The 12,823-nt window shown below is 42.6% G+C and overlaps 1 protein-coding gene across 6 annotated transcripts in view; it reads right to left on the bottom strand.

Annotated features, from left to right (window-relative positions):
* The window catches only part of STXBP5L (syntaxin binding protein 5 like), an 815,959-nt gene that overhangs the window by 156,477 nt on the left and 646,659 nt on the right, over positions 1–12,823 (bottom strand). The gene's annotated exons all lie outside the window — the stretch shown is intronic.

The following is a 12,823-nucleotide window of genomic DNA, read 5'->3' as shown; positions in this document are numbered from 1 at the left end:
TGTTTGGTTGGTTCCACACTTTATAACATGCATTACTGAACTTTTTGGAATTTTTCTGTTTGGTGGGTGTCATGGGTTGAGAGTGTATGGCACAGTGGTTAGAACTATATAGCCTTGGCACCCTGAGGTTGTAAGTTCAAATCCCACACTGCTCCTTGTGACCCTGGGCATCACTTAATCCCTCATTGTTCCAGGTACATAAAGAGTGTAGAAACTGTGGTCATGACTTTACGAAGATAAGTGTAGCTGGGAAGGCGGGAGCCGGCCAGAGGAGGTAAACACCCACAGGAGGGCGGGTGGCATGAATTTGGGATGCAGAACAGAGAGAGGGAAGGACTACGAGGGTTGTGTTGGGATATGGAAGGGAGGAGGAGGGTCGCGGTTGGGACACAGAAGGAAGGAAGGGAGCACAAACTTCAAAGGATGGAAGAAGGGAGGGAGCAAGCATGAACTTGGGACATAGGATAGAAGAATGGAGGGAGTGAGGGAAAAAGATGTTAAGGTGGAGAGGAAATTGAAAAGGGAGAATTGTTGAGAATGGGTGTCTGAGTAAGAGGGAAAGAGAGATGGTGAACATGGGGAAATGAAGAAAGAGGTGAACTATTGGGCATAGGGAGGGAGAGAGAAATACTGGACCATGGTAGAGGAGAGGCGTGAGAGTGTAAACCTCCTATCTTTTTTTCTATTTAAACTACAGTACTTTATTTTGAGGATTGTTTAACGTTCTCTTGTGTTTTTATAGACTTTGTACTGTAAAAGATCCAAGTTACATACAAATTCAACTTAACAGTTTAAAAAAACATAACTTGCTTTTAACCCAGGGACTGCCTGTCTATAAATGCTAAAATAAATAAATAACTGTTAACCAGCTAGCACATTATACTTACTACATGCTAACTGGCTAATGCGGAATCAACACAGGACCAGTTACCAAAGAGGTCCTACATCTAATTTATCTGGTAGCAGGTTCTGCACATTAATCTGAATGTTAACACAACTTGCAATAAAAAAATACTAGAAATGTCCCTTCTTGAAGCAGTTTAGTTTTGGGCTTGTTGCACATTAAAATACTGAATTACAGTCTGTTAAGCTCAAAACTTAACACATTTTAGTAAAAAGGCCCCTTATTTTTCTTTTTCATCTTTTGCTCCTATAACTCAGTGAAGTCTTGCTCAAATAGGAGAATCCCAACCGTTTTAAAAGTAAGAGAGGTTTCAACTCAGTGGCTCTCATTTCCCACAGACTATGCTGTTGTTCTAGAGACAGATATGTACTGGGTTTTTTTTTTCTTTGAGGGGGGTAGGAGGGGCTTAGAGAGTACTGGGGGAGTGTTGGTAGGTCATGCTTACTTACCTCCAGTGGTCATCTGGTCAGTTTGGGGATTTTTGTGGCACTTGGATGCTTCTAAAACAGGTCTAGGTGAAAACATCTAAGTTCCATCTAGGACAGTGGTCTCAAACTCATGGCCTGCCAGGTACTATTTTGAAGCCCTTGGTATGTTTAGCATAATCACAAAGGTAAAATAAAACAGTTTCTTGATCATATATCTCTTAGCTATAAATTACAATATTATTATTAAGACTTAGCCAAAAGGAAAGATTTATAAACTATAAAGAGTTTTACCTCATGCAAAATTGTAATTTCTTTAATAAGACATTAACTATTTTTTCTGAGGCGCTCCAAGTACCTGCAAATCCAAAATGTGGCTCTGCAAAGGGTTTGAGTTTGAGACCACTGATCTAGAACATCCTGTGAATGCTTTACCACAGGGGTGCCCAAAACGTTGATCGCGATCTACTGGTCGATTGCAAAGGCAATGCCGGTAGATCGCTGAGCCAGTGTTCTACCTAGTATCTTTAGCATCTTTTAGTCGGGCGCTCTGCGCTCAGATGACACGCTTCCCCCTCAACATCCTCCGTTCTTCCCTCTGGACCTATCACAGTTGAAAGTTAATTATGGCAGCCTGCAGAGCAAATGTAGCCGGCTGCCATTGGCCTCTGTAGCACGTTCCCTCTGCCGTGGTCCTGCCCCTCATGGGACCGCAGCAGAGAGAACGTGCTACAGAGGCTGCCGTAATTAACTTTCAACTGTGATAGGCCCAGAGGGAAGAATGGAAACGAGGACAGTTGCAATCAAGAGGTTTGAGGTCCTGACAGTCACTTTGTGTGGGAAGCAGCGGAGATAAAACTGGGCCAATTGCGAGGGCCCCGGTGGAATGGGGGTGCTTTACAGACACTGGATCGGGGGGGGGGGAAGACAAAAGGACCTTAAGGAAGGGAGGGGGAAAGCATCCTTGAACCAAAAGCCTGGAACCAAAAGGGAGGGGGAAGACAGGGCAGATCCTGGACTACTAGAGGGGGTAGAGTGGGGAAACACCATGAACCGAGGAAAGAAAGATGCCAGATCCTGGGGAGGGGGAAGACAGAGTGAGAGAGACAAAGACCTGAACCAAAGGCGGAAGGACTCAAAATGTTAGCAGAAGGACGATAGAGAGAAGGAAAAACCTGAAACAAAGGGGAGGCAACAGAGAGGGGGGCAGATGTTAGACTATGGAAGGTGCAGACAAAGGGGGAAAGACCCTGAGGAAGAACAGAGAGATGCACAATCATAACAGAGGAGGGAGAGAGAGGGAGACATGTTGCCAATAGGGGTGAAGGAGAAAGAAAGAAAAGTTGGACTCCTGGAGGGACAGAGAGAGATGTTGGTTGGGGAATGGAACAAGGTCTGGAGGACAGAAGAGGTGCACACAGTATATATAATAAATAAATATGAGGGGGAGGGTCTTTTACTAAGGTGCGCTAACCGATTTAGCGTGTGCTAAATGCTAATGCTAATGGGCGTATTAGCACTTAGCGTGCGCTAAATCGGCTAGTGCACCGTAGTAAAAGAGGAAGTGTGGGCACCCCTTCTTTATCACCACAAAACATCCAAGTTTAACCCACCCCAAGCTTCAAGTTTCAAGTTTATTAGGTGTCTTGATTAATCGCTTAATCAAACTTCTAAGCGATGTACACATTAAAATTTACTAAGTTTAACCCGTCCCTAAGCCGCTAAGAAGTTCTGCTCTACACATCCAGAAAAATGGTTTCAAAAATTGGCACTTGGGGGAAGCGTTGCTGTTACCTGCGTGCAGGCACCTTGCTGGGCATCTCTGCCTGCTGGTGGAGGGGGCTTGCCAGCATCTTCATCTTCCGAGGGTGCATGTATGAAAGGACATGTCCTAAGGGGCACGCACCTTCAGAGCAATTCAGAGCATTCGAGCATTGGGCTCTGCTCTGGTGTTTGGATGGGGGAAGAGGAAAGGAGGAGTAAAGGGGAGACATTGACTGAATGACAACAAAGGTCCTATGGACAAACATCTGATACCGACTGTTCCATCTTTACCGGTATGTTCTCCAAATCTCCCAGAGACTTCCCTATCCATAGGGGGGTCCAACCCCACCCCCACAACCCACAGTTGGAAGATTTGAACTTTCTGACTTTGATATAAGCTTTTCTTCTCAGGAGTTATCAAAAGTTCAAGAGTTTCAGATTGAAAATTATGTAACTTTATCTTATGATACAATTTTGTTTGGCATACTGATGAGAGCTAAGCTTCAAATATCGGCTAATAATAATAAGCTTTTAATGATTTTAACTGGAGTTGCCATTCAACAAATAACATATAACTGGAAAGATTGTACAAGATTGAACTATCCGTTTTGGTGGAACTCAGTATGTCATATATTTAAAATGGAGAGAGCGTTGGCAGTACAAAAAGGCTATTATCATAAATTTAAGGATTTGTGGGGGCCATTTATAAGTTATTATAAAGAATAATTTACACTTTTCCCAAGTTTTAATTTTTTATTGTGGTATGGGGGGGTGGGTTTTATTAACAATATATTCTAATAAGATATTATATTTATGTGGTATATCTATTTTGTTGGAAAAGTGATATGGGAGGGGGGAGGGTTAAATTTTCTTGTTGAAAGATTGCTGATTTTCAAGTGATGCTGTATCTTACGTGTTTGTTATTTATTGTTCACTTGTTGTAAATTATAAATGAATAAAGAACTTAAAAAAAAAAAAGAGTTTCAGATAGTACAGACTACTCAGACCACAGAGACTCAGTTTCTTCTGATTCCCCAACCAATTCTTCTCTCATCCTGTTATTGAGGATCCTTTGTTAGACAGTAAAGAAATATATTTGAAAGATATAATGAAAGCAATTCTGAGAATGGATAAATCACTACATGATAATTTTCAGAGTTTCAGTAACTATACTGAATTTTCTTCAGTACAACTTGCTAAAGATACTAGATTGAAATCCTTAGAAAAATCCGTGGAGAAGTGTGAAAATCAGATTAAAACTTGTCAGTCAGCTCAGGTGTCAGCAATAAAAGATAACTTAATGATACATTCTAAGTTGGAAACTTTTGAAAATATTTCAAGAGCAGCCAATTTAAGGATATTGAATTTTCCAGTTACTCATTTTCTGTCTCCTAGAGAGTTTTTCAAGTTATATCTGAAAAATGTGTTACAATTACAGATGGATGAGAAAGAAATTTCTAATGTTTATTATTTCCCATCCGGCACTAGAGAAATAAGACAAGAGGGAGGTGTAGATGTGATTAATATTCCGGATAGTTTAGATCTAACTAATTTTCTGGAAAATATACAGGAACCTATATTAAAGAGATCTACTTTGTTGGTTATGATGATATCTGTGGAAAAGAAAAAGATCATTATGAAAGCATATTTTGCTAAAAAGTCTATTTTGTTTTAGGTTCAAATGGTTTCTATTTTCCATGGCATTTCCAAATAGACTCAGATTAGATGTAAGGCCTTCCTCCAGCTAAAGCCTAAGGTGATAGCTGGAAGAGGAACCTTTTTCCTAAAATTTCCCTGCAAATGTCTGGTAACGTAACAAAATCGTATGTCTTCTTGGAACCATTACAGTTGGAAACTTTTCTTTCTGATAAAACTGCATTTCAAAGTTAAGTTAAGTGATTAAAGTATCTTTGTTCTGTGGGCTAAATGGGTTTAAGTATAATTCTCCTGTATGCTTGTGAACTAGCTGGCTTGATATTTTGTTTTAATTTCAGATTATTTTTTGGTGATGATGATATTTTCTGGTTTTTCTTGTGATTTCTAATTATTGTATAATATGCAGAAATCTTATTAATAATAATAATAATAATAATAATAAAAAAATTGGCACTTGGGTGTCCCAGTAATTAAAACATACAAATGCCAACTTAGGTGTTTTTCTTGGACATTTTAAAGTTTTGATTATGCCCCCACTAGTCTCCAAGATTCAGGGTATAGGTGAAATATATATACCAATTGGAAGTATCTTAATAATCATTATAGCCTGGAGTTTCTATGCTTCCAAGCAGACTTCCTAGGACATCAAGCCGCATTGTGGTATAAATTGTTATCTAGATACTTGAATAAAAAACCAAAATGTGGTCTTAGAGACATTTGGAGCATTGAGATTAAGCATCAGATTTCTGCATCTCAATGGCCACGAATTTGGTCTTGGAGAATGAGATGTACAGTGTCGGCATCTATGAGGTAAACTTGGTTCTTTTTGTTGCATAGAGCATTTTGGACCCCTGTTCGTTTACAAAAGTTAGATAGCTCTAAATCTAATAGATGCTGGCACTGTAATCTGGAACCAGGGACATTGGACCATCTACTTTATTATTGTCCCTGTGTTACGTTATTTTGGAATTCAATTTGGACTCAAGTAAATTCTTTATTGGATCATGTTTTATTTGGAATGGTTTTGAGGAAAAAAATTCAAATATCAACACACAACAGCAAACTTTTATTAATTATGACAGGGGTTGCTATTCAACATATTACCAATAACTTGAAAAATTACAATAATCTTAATTACACATTCTGGTGGAATTCGTTATGTCATATTTTTAAGATGGAAAGAGCAATAGCGATGAAAAAGGGAATTATAATAACTTTGCAAAGATTTGGGGGCCAATGGAAAAGTATTGTAATGAATAGGCATCATTTTTCTTCCTTTTTTAATTTTATTATATGCACATTCAGGAGGGTGGGAGGATTTGGGGAGGAAAATTTTTACAAATATGGCCCCTTTCCCTCTCCCTAACTGTCTCTCCATGGCCCTCTTCTGTCTCCCCCCCCCTGAGCAAAGCTGTCTGTCCCCAGCACATCTCCCCCCAAAGCAGCCCCCTTTCCCTCTCCCTATCTCTCCATGGCCCCTTCTGTCTCCCCTCCAGCACACCCCTCCCCCCAAAGCAGCCACCTTTCCCTCTCCCTATCCATGGCCCCTTCTGTCTCCCCCCAGCACACCCCTCTCCCCAAAGCAGCCCCCTTTCCCTTTCCCCCTGGCTACCGGTATTGATTCCCTTCTTACCCTCCCAACATCCAGGCATCTTCTGGCCTGCTCCTCTTCACCAAAGCAGCCTACGATCATGGTGGCCGGCTTTAGCGAGCCTCGCAGGCTGCTCTCCAACTTGGTAGCACGTTCCCTCTGACGTGATCCCGTGCGTCAGAGGGAGCATGCTACTGAAGCTGGAGAGTGGCCTGCGAGGTTCTTTAAAGCCGGCCACGATCGCAGGTTGCTTTGAAGAGGAGGATCAGCGGCGGCGAGTGAGAGCGGGAGGTGACACGGCGACTCCTTCTTCTGCACGGAGGTGGAGAGCGGCTTGCGAGGTTCGCTACAGCGGCTGGCGAACCTCAGCAGGCCGCTTTGAAGAGGAGCGGGAGGGAGGAGTCGCTGGTGTCTTCTGCACAGTCACGTGCAGGCGCCGTGAGGACTGGCACAGAAGCACACCTCACGGCGCCACCGCTCACAAATTTTCAAGAGCGCATGCGCCTCTAGCATTTTATTATTATTGATGGTCTATTAGATCTTATGTGTTAGATTGTATAGTGCTATACTGGATTTAATTTATGATATATTTTTGTGCACTTGTTGTTTGATTGAAAAATGAATAAAGAATAAAAATAAATAAATAAATAAAATGCATGTTGTTTGTGAAAAAAAAAAAAAAAGAAATATATAGACCAACTTAAATTTAATAAAAAAAAATTAATAAAGGCCTACTCCAGGTCTGACACCCTCCAATTTTCTTCCTGCTCAAAAATGCCCTTTCAAACAGTCTCATTCTCTTACTTAGCTCAAAACCCTCCCCTTCACAATTTTCTCTGCCCTTCCCTAGGATGTAACCCCCTCCCAGCTTTCTTTCTCTCCAAACCTCGTTCTCTTTCTATTCCTCTCTAAGATCCCCCCAGCATATGCAGTACATCTTTAAAGCTCTTAAATTCATCCCATAAGCTCAGTCATAGCTCTGTGTCACTTCCTTCCAGCACAGATCACCATAGCACTCTCCCTCCCACCTCAAGCTTACAACCCCTTCAGCTCTCCCTCAAAGCACCCATCCCAGGACACACAGCAGAGCTCTCTTGACATCACCAAGGCACTGAATCTACCATAGTGTCCTCTCAAACCCACCCCCTATAGCTTGTTTTCCTGAATATTTCTGTGGTACTCATAAGAACATAATTGCCATACTGGGACAGACTGAAGGTTCATCAAGCCCAGTATCCTGTTTCCAACAGTGGATAACCCAGGTTCCAAGTACCTAGCTAGATCCCAAGTAGTGAAGCAGATTTTATACTGCTTATTGTAGGAATACACAGTGGATTTCCCCAAGCCATCTCAATAATGGCCTATGGACTTCTCTTTTAAGAATTTATTCAAACCTTTTTTAAACCCTGATAAGATGATTTCACCACATTCTCCAGCAACGAATTAAAGAGTCTAACTACATGTTGTGTGAAGAAATATTTTCTCTGGTTTGTTTTCAATCTACTACTTAGTAGCTTCAGCATATGCCCCCTAGTCCTAGTATTTTTGGAAAGAGTGAACAAGCAATTCATAAATACTCTTTCCACTCCACTCAGTATTTTATACACCTCTATCATATCACCCCCAAGACATCTCTTCTCCAAGCTGAAGAGACTTAGCTGCTTTAGCCTTTCCTTATACTCCTCCAGCTCTTCCCACTCCCTTGCACATACTCATAGCTTGTCTTCTAAGCCCCAGCCAAAGTCCTGATGGCAATAATTGTATTAAGCAGGATATAGGATAGGATATAATTAAAAAGATGAAGCTGAAGGATAGAAATGCTTGGTTAATATTATTGGCAAATGTTAAAGTTTTTAAATAGATGTTTGCTCCAGAACAGAGAAAGTACCTATGACCTAGAGCAGTGGTCTCAAACTCTCGGCCCCCTGGCTGCTATTTTGCGGCCCACGGTCTAGTACCCAAACTTGCAACTGCTTGCTGCCATTGCATATGCCGGGACTCCTGCCTTTGCGTATCTGCCGGATACGCGAAGGCAGGAGTCCCGGCATACGCGACGGCAGCAGGCAATTGCAAATCAGCTGATGCCAGCGTGATCTCGAACACTGGGCAGGAAAAGAAGCTCTGGCATCGGCGTCAGCTAACTTGCAACTTCCTGCAGCCGCATTGTATGCCGGGACTCCTGCCTTTGCGTATACGGCCAAAACACAAAGGCAGGAGTCCCAGCATATGCCCGGCATATGTCCCAGCATATGTCCCGGCATATGCCAACGCCGGAGCTTCTCTTCCTGCCCAGTGTGCACCAGGTACATCTGGACAAGGGGAGAAGGGAAAGAAGGAAGGGATAAGGGGTACTGCTGGACAAGGGGAGGAGGGGAGAAGGAGGGGAGAAAGAGTACTGCTGGACAAGGGGAGGAGGGGAAGACGGAAGAGAGAAGGGGTACTGCTGGACAAGGGGAGAAGAGGAAGGAAGGGAAAAGGGGTACTGCTGGACAAGGGGGAGGTAAAAGGAAGGGAGAAGAGGTGCTGATGGACCTGGCAGAAAGGAAGGGAAAGGAAAGGTGCTACACACTGGAGGGGAGGGGAGGGTGAGATGGTGCATGGGGAGAGAGCATGTTGGGTTGGGGGGTGCGAAGGAGGGATGCCACTGAGGGAAGAGGCAAGGGCAGAGAGAGAAAGCGTGCAGGAGGCAGAAAATGTTGGACTGATAGAGGGCAAGATGGATGGGGAGGACAAAAAGGAGGGATGGAGAAATGTTACACTGGGGAAGGGGGAGAGGGCAGAGAGTGAAAAGTTGGACCCATGAAGGGAGAGAGAGAGAGAGATGGTGTTTGGTTGATGGAAGGAGGATCAGAGGAGAAGCATGCAGGAGGAAGAGAGAAAAAAATGTTGGCCTGGTGGAAAAGAGGGAGAAATTTTGTACTGGGAGAGGGGCCAGAAAGGAGAAAGGGAAGGAAGATGGACTGCAGGGCGCAGAAAGGAGGAAGGGACAGAGAAATGTTACACTGGGGGGGAAGGAGGGAAGGAGAGAGATGTCAGACCAAGTAAATAGGGAGGGAAGGAGAGAGAGATAGGAAGGGAAGGTAAGACATGGAAATCTAGCTTTTGAGAAGAAAGCAGAAAAAAGGGAAAAATTGAATATTAAGTTAATGCCAAAGATGGATGAAAGGCAGAACGTGAAAACAGAGAGAAAAACAGTCAAAGGACAAGAAGGTCCTGGAAACATAGTTAATAGCACAGAAAAATAAAGTTACCAGACAACAAAGGTAGAGAAAATGATTTTATTTTCAATATACATTACATTAGTGATTTTTATTCCGCCATTACCTTGCGGTTCAAGGGGGATTACAGAAAAGGATTTCTGGACATGTCCATAGGTGTTACAGAGTAGAGCAGGTTGCTTCAGAGGATTGAAATGTGTTAGTCTTCATGGATTTCTTGAATAGAAGGGTTTTTATTACTTTTCTGAAAGTTTTATAGTCTGGGGTTGCGATTAGTAGATTGGAGAGTTGGTGGTCTAGTTTTGCTGCCTCTGTGGCTAGAAGGCCATCGTACAGTTTTTTTCCGTTTGATGTCTCTGATTGGAGGGTAAGAGAATGGTGTCGGGGTTCTCCTGTGTCTGGTTGTGGTAGTTTGGATTAGGCAGTTGTTCAAGTAGGCTGGGCTGTCACCATTTATGGATTTAAATAATAAACAGTAGAATTTAAATAGTATTCTTGCTTGAATTGGGAGTCAGTGTGAGTCGAGGTATGTCTTGGTGATGTGGTTGTGCTTTCTTAGTGAATAGATTAGTCTCAGGGCTGTGTTTTGTACTGTTTGTAGTTGTTTTATCATTGTTGCGGGACAGGGGAGCTAGAGGATGTTGCAGTAGTCGAGGAGACCTAGGACTAGGGATTGGACCATAAGGCAATTGTTTTCTGTCGAAGAATTTTCGAACTTGCCTTAGGTTTCTCATGACCGTGAATGATTTCTGTATTGTTTTGTTGATTTGTGGTTGCATGGTACAGTATCTGTCTATCATCATTCCCAGAAGTTTTAGAGTGGGTTGAATGGGGTATGTGACTGAGATTATTACTAGGTTTGTTATGGTTGGGGTTTTATTTTTTTTCAAGAAGTATGCATTTTGTTTTGTCTGGGTTCAGGTTTAGTTTGTGATCTTTCATCCATGTTGCCACTGTTTCTAGAGTTCTATGTAGTGTGTCTGTCATGGTGGGCCTTGGCTGATCAAAAGGAAGGAGAATGGTGATGTTGTCTGCATAGCTATAGGAGGTTAAACCTATTTTGTCTAGACCAGTGCTGAGGGATGCAATGTAGAGATTGAAGAGTGTGGGGGATAATGGCGAGCCTTGGGGTACGTCACAGGGGTTGGACCATGGTTCTGATTTTTCTTTACTTTGTAGGTTCTGGATTGTATGAATCCTTGAAACCATGTGTGTACTTTGCTGTGATTCCTATTGTATCTAGTATTTATAGCAGGATGTCTTGGTCTACCAGGTCAAATGCTGCGGTGAGATCTAGTTGTATAATCAGTATTTTTTTGCCTGTGCTGAGGTGTTGTCTAGCTGTGTCCATAAGGGAGCCTAGTAGTGTCTCAGAGCTGAAGTTGGTTCTGATTCCAGACTGTGTAGGGTGGAGCAGATTGTGGTTTTCTAGGTAGCTGGTGAGGAGTTTAGCTGTGAGTAGGTAGCTGGTGAGGAGTTTAGCTATGAGGCCTTCTATTAGCTTGTCATATAGTGGAATTGAGGCTATGGGTCTGTAGTTGAATGATTGATCTGTTGCTCCTTTTGGGTCTTTCAAGATAGGGGTGACAATGATTTCAGAGAGATCTTGTGGGAAAAGGCCATCTGTGAGCATCCATTGCATGAGGAGAGTGCGGAATTTTAGGCTGGAGGTTTTTAATAGGTATGGAGGGCATTGGTTGAGGTCGCAAGCTGCATGGCTGTATTTTTTATAGAGTTTGTTAATGTCAGACCATTGTATTGTGGAGAAGTGGCACCAGGTCCTATCTGCTGCAGCTGATTCTTTTTCCATGGGGGGCATTGTGATCTCTTCTAGGTGAGTTTGGGTTCCTGCGAAGTTTGTCCTGGTAATTGTAATTTTATTTTTAAGTATTCAGCTAAAAGGGGAGGGCTGTCATTTTTGGCTAGGTAGGGTTTGCTGTCTGTGAGTTCTTTTAGTAATTGGAATAGTTTTTTGTGTCTTGGGCCTCTATGCCTATTTGGTTTGTGTAGTCTGTCTTTCTTTTTTCTTTTAGTTTTAGTTTGTATTGTTGGTTTAGTTTTTTCCATGCTGCTCTTGTGTGTTCTTGGTTACTCTTTCTCCGTTTTCTTTCTAGTCGTCTGCATTGTCTTTTGAGTAGGAGTAGTTCATTGTCGAACCATTTGTCTGATCATCTGCTGATTCTGGTTTTTGTTTGTATTGGGGCTAGCTCATCTAGGGTAGTTGTACTTATTTTGCACCATTGTGAGATGAAGTCTTTGGGGTCACATTCTTGGATTGAAGCGTCTGTTTTATTCCAGAATTTGGAGGGGTCGATATATGTACGTGATTTGTAGGCTAAGCTTTGGGATTTTGGTTTGGTTTTGCCTTTGGCCCAGGTGTGTGTGTGTGTAATTGTCTGAACAAATGGATCTGGACCATTTTCCATTTGAGGTTTGAATCTCTGGTAGAATGGGCTGTTGGGTCATGAAGGCTGCAATGTCTGTGGTTTGTGGTAGAGAATGACACAGTGACAAAATTCATCACCGTTCCCGCAGATAACTGTGGGAAACCATCTTCATGTCATTCTTTAAGGAGAGAGGGAAGAATCAGAGTATAATTGGGCACAACCACTGATCCGCAAGCTTTGCTTTGAAGAATGCTGGTGTAGAAGGACCGAGGTTGAAATAGACACTAGAAAAAGAAAATGACATGGGATTATTTCCCGCGGTTATCCGCGGGGACGGGAACGGTGATGAATTTTGTCACCGTGTCATTCTCTAGTTTGTGGGTCTAAGATCTTGTAGGTTAAGGCTTCGAGGTAAGATAGTAGATTTTCTACTTGCTTAGAGGTATGGTCTTTGAGATGGAGATTTAGATCTCCTAGGATTAGGTTGTAAGTTGCCGTTAGTGAGTTTCGGTATATAAAATTTTCGAATTCTGGTCTTGCTGTGTTCCAATTCCCTGGTGTTATGTAGCTGAGCATGCAGGTTATGCAGTGTTCTCCTTAGGGCCTTTTAGCTAGGCGCTCCGCCCGGCTAATCCTGCTGCTGCCATCGATGCTCCTTCCCGGGGTGACTCACCGCCGAAAATTGTATTTGACTCCTGCCTTTTTTTTTTTTTTTGCCAGCTTGCGAATAGAACCCACACTTCGGGGCTCTAACGTATACGTGCCAGCTTTCCTTCTCTTCCCTCCGAAACCGGAACTTACGTCCCGTGGGGGGAAAGATGAGAAGGGTAGCTGGTACGCACACGTTAGAGCCCCGGACTTAAAGAAGTTTACTGCAT

This window comes from Geotrypetes seraphini, chromosome 4, assembly GCF_902459505.1.
Source record: "Geotrypetes seraphini chromosome 4, aGeoSer1.1, whole genome shotgun sequence".
In the NCBI taxonomy this organism is placed as follows: Eukaryota; Metazoa; Chordata; class Amphibia; order Gymnophiona; family Dermophiidae; genus Geotrypetes; species Geotrypetes seraphini.
The sequence above is the reverse complement of the archived record's forward strand: the minus strand, read 5'-3'. Positions and strand labels throughout refer to the sequence as shown.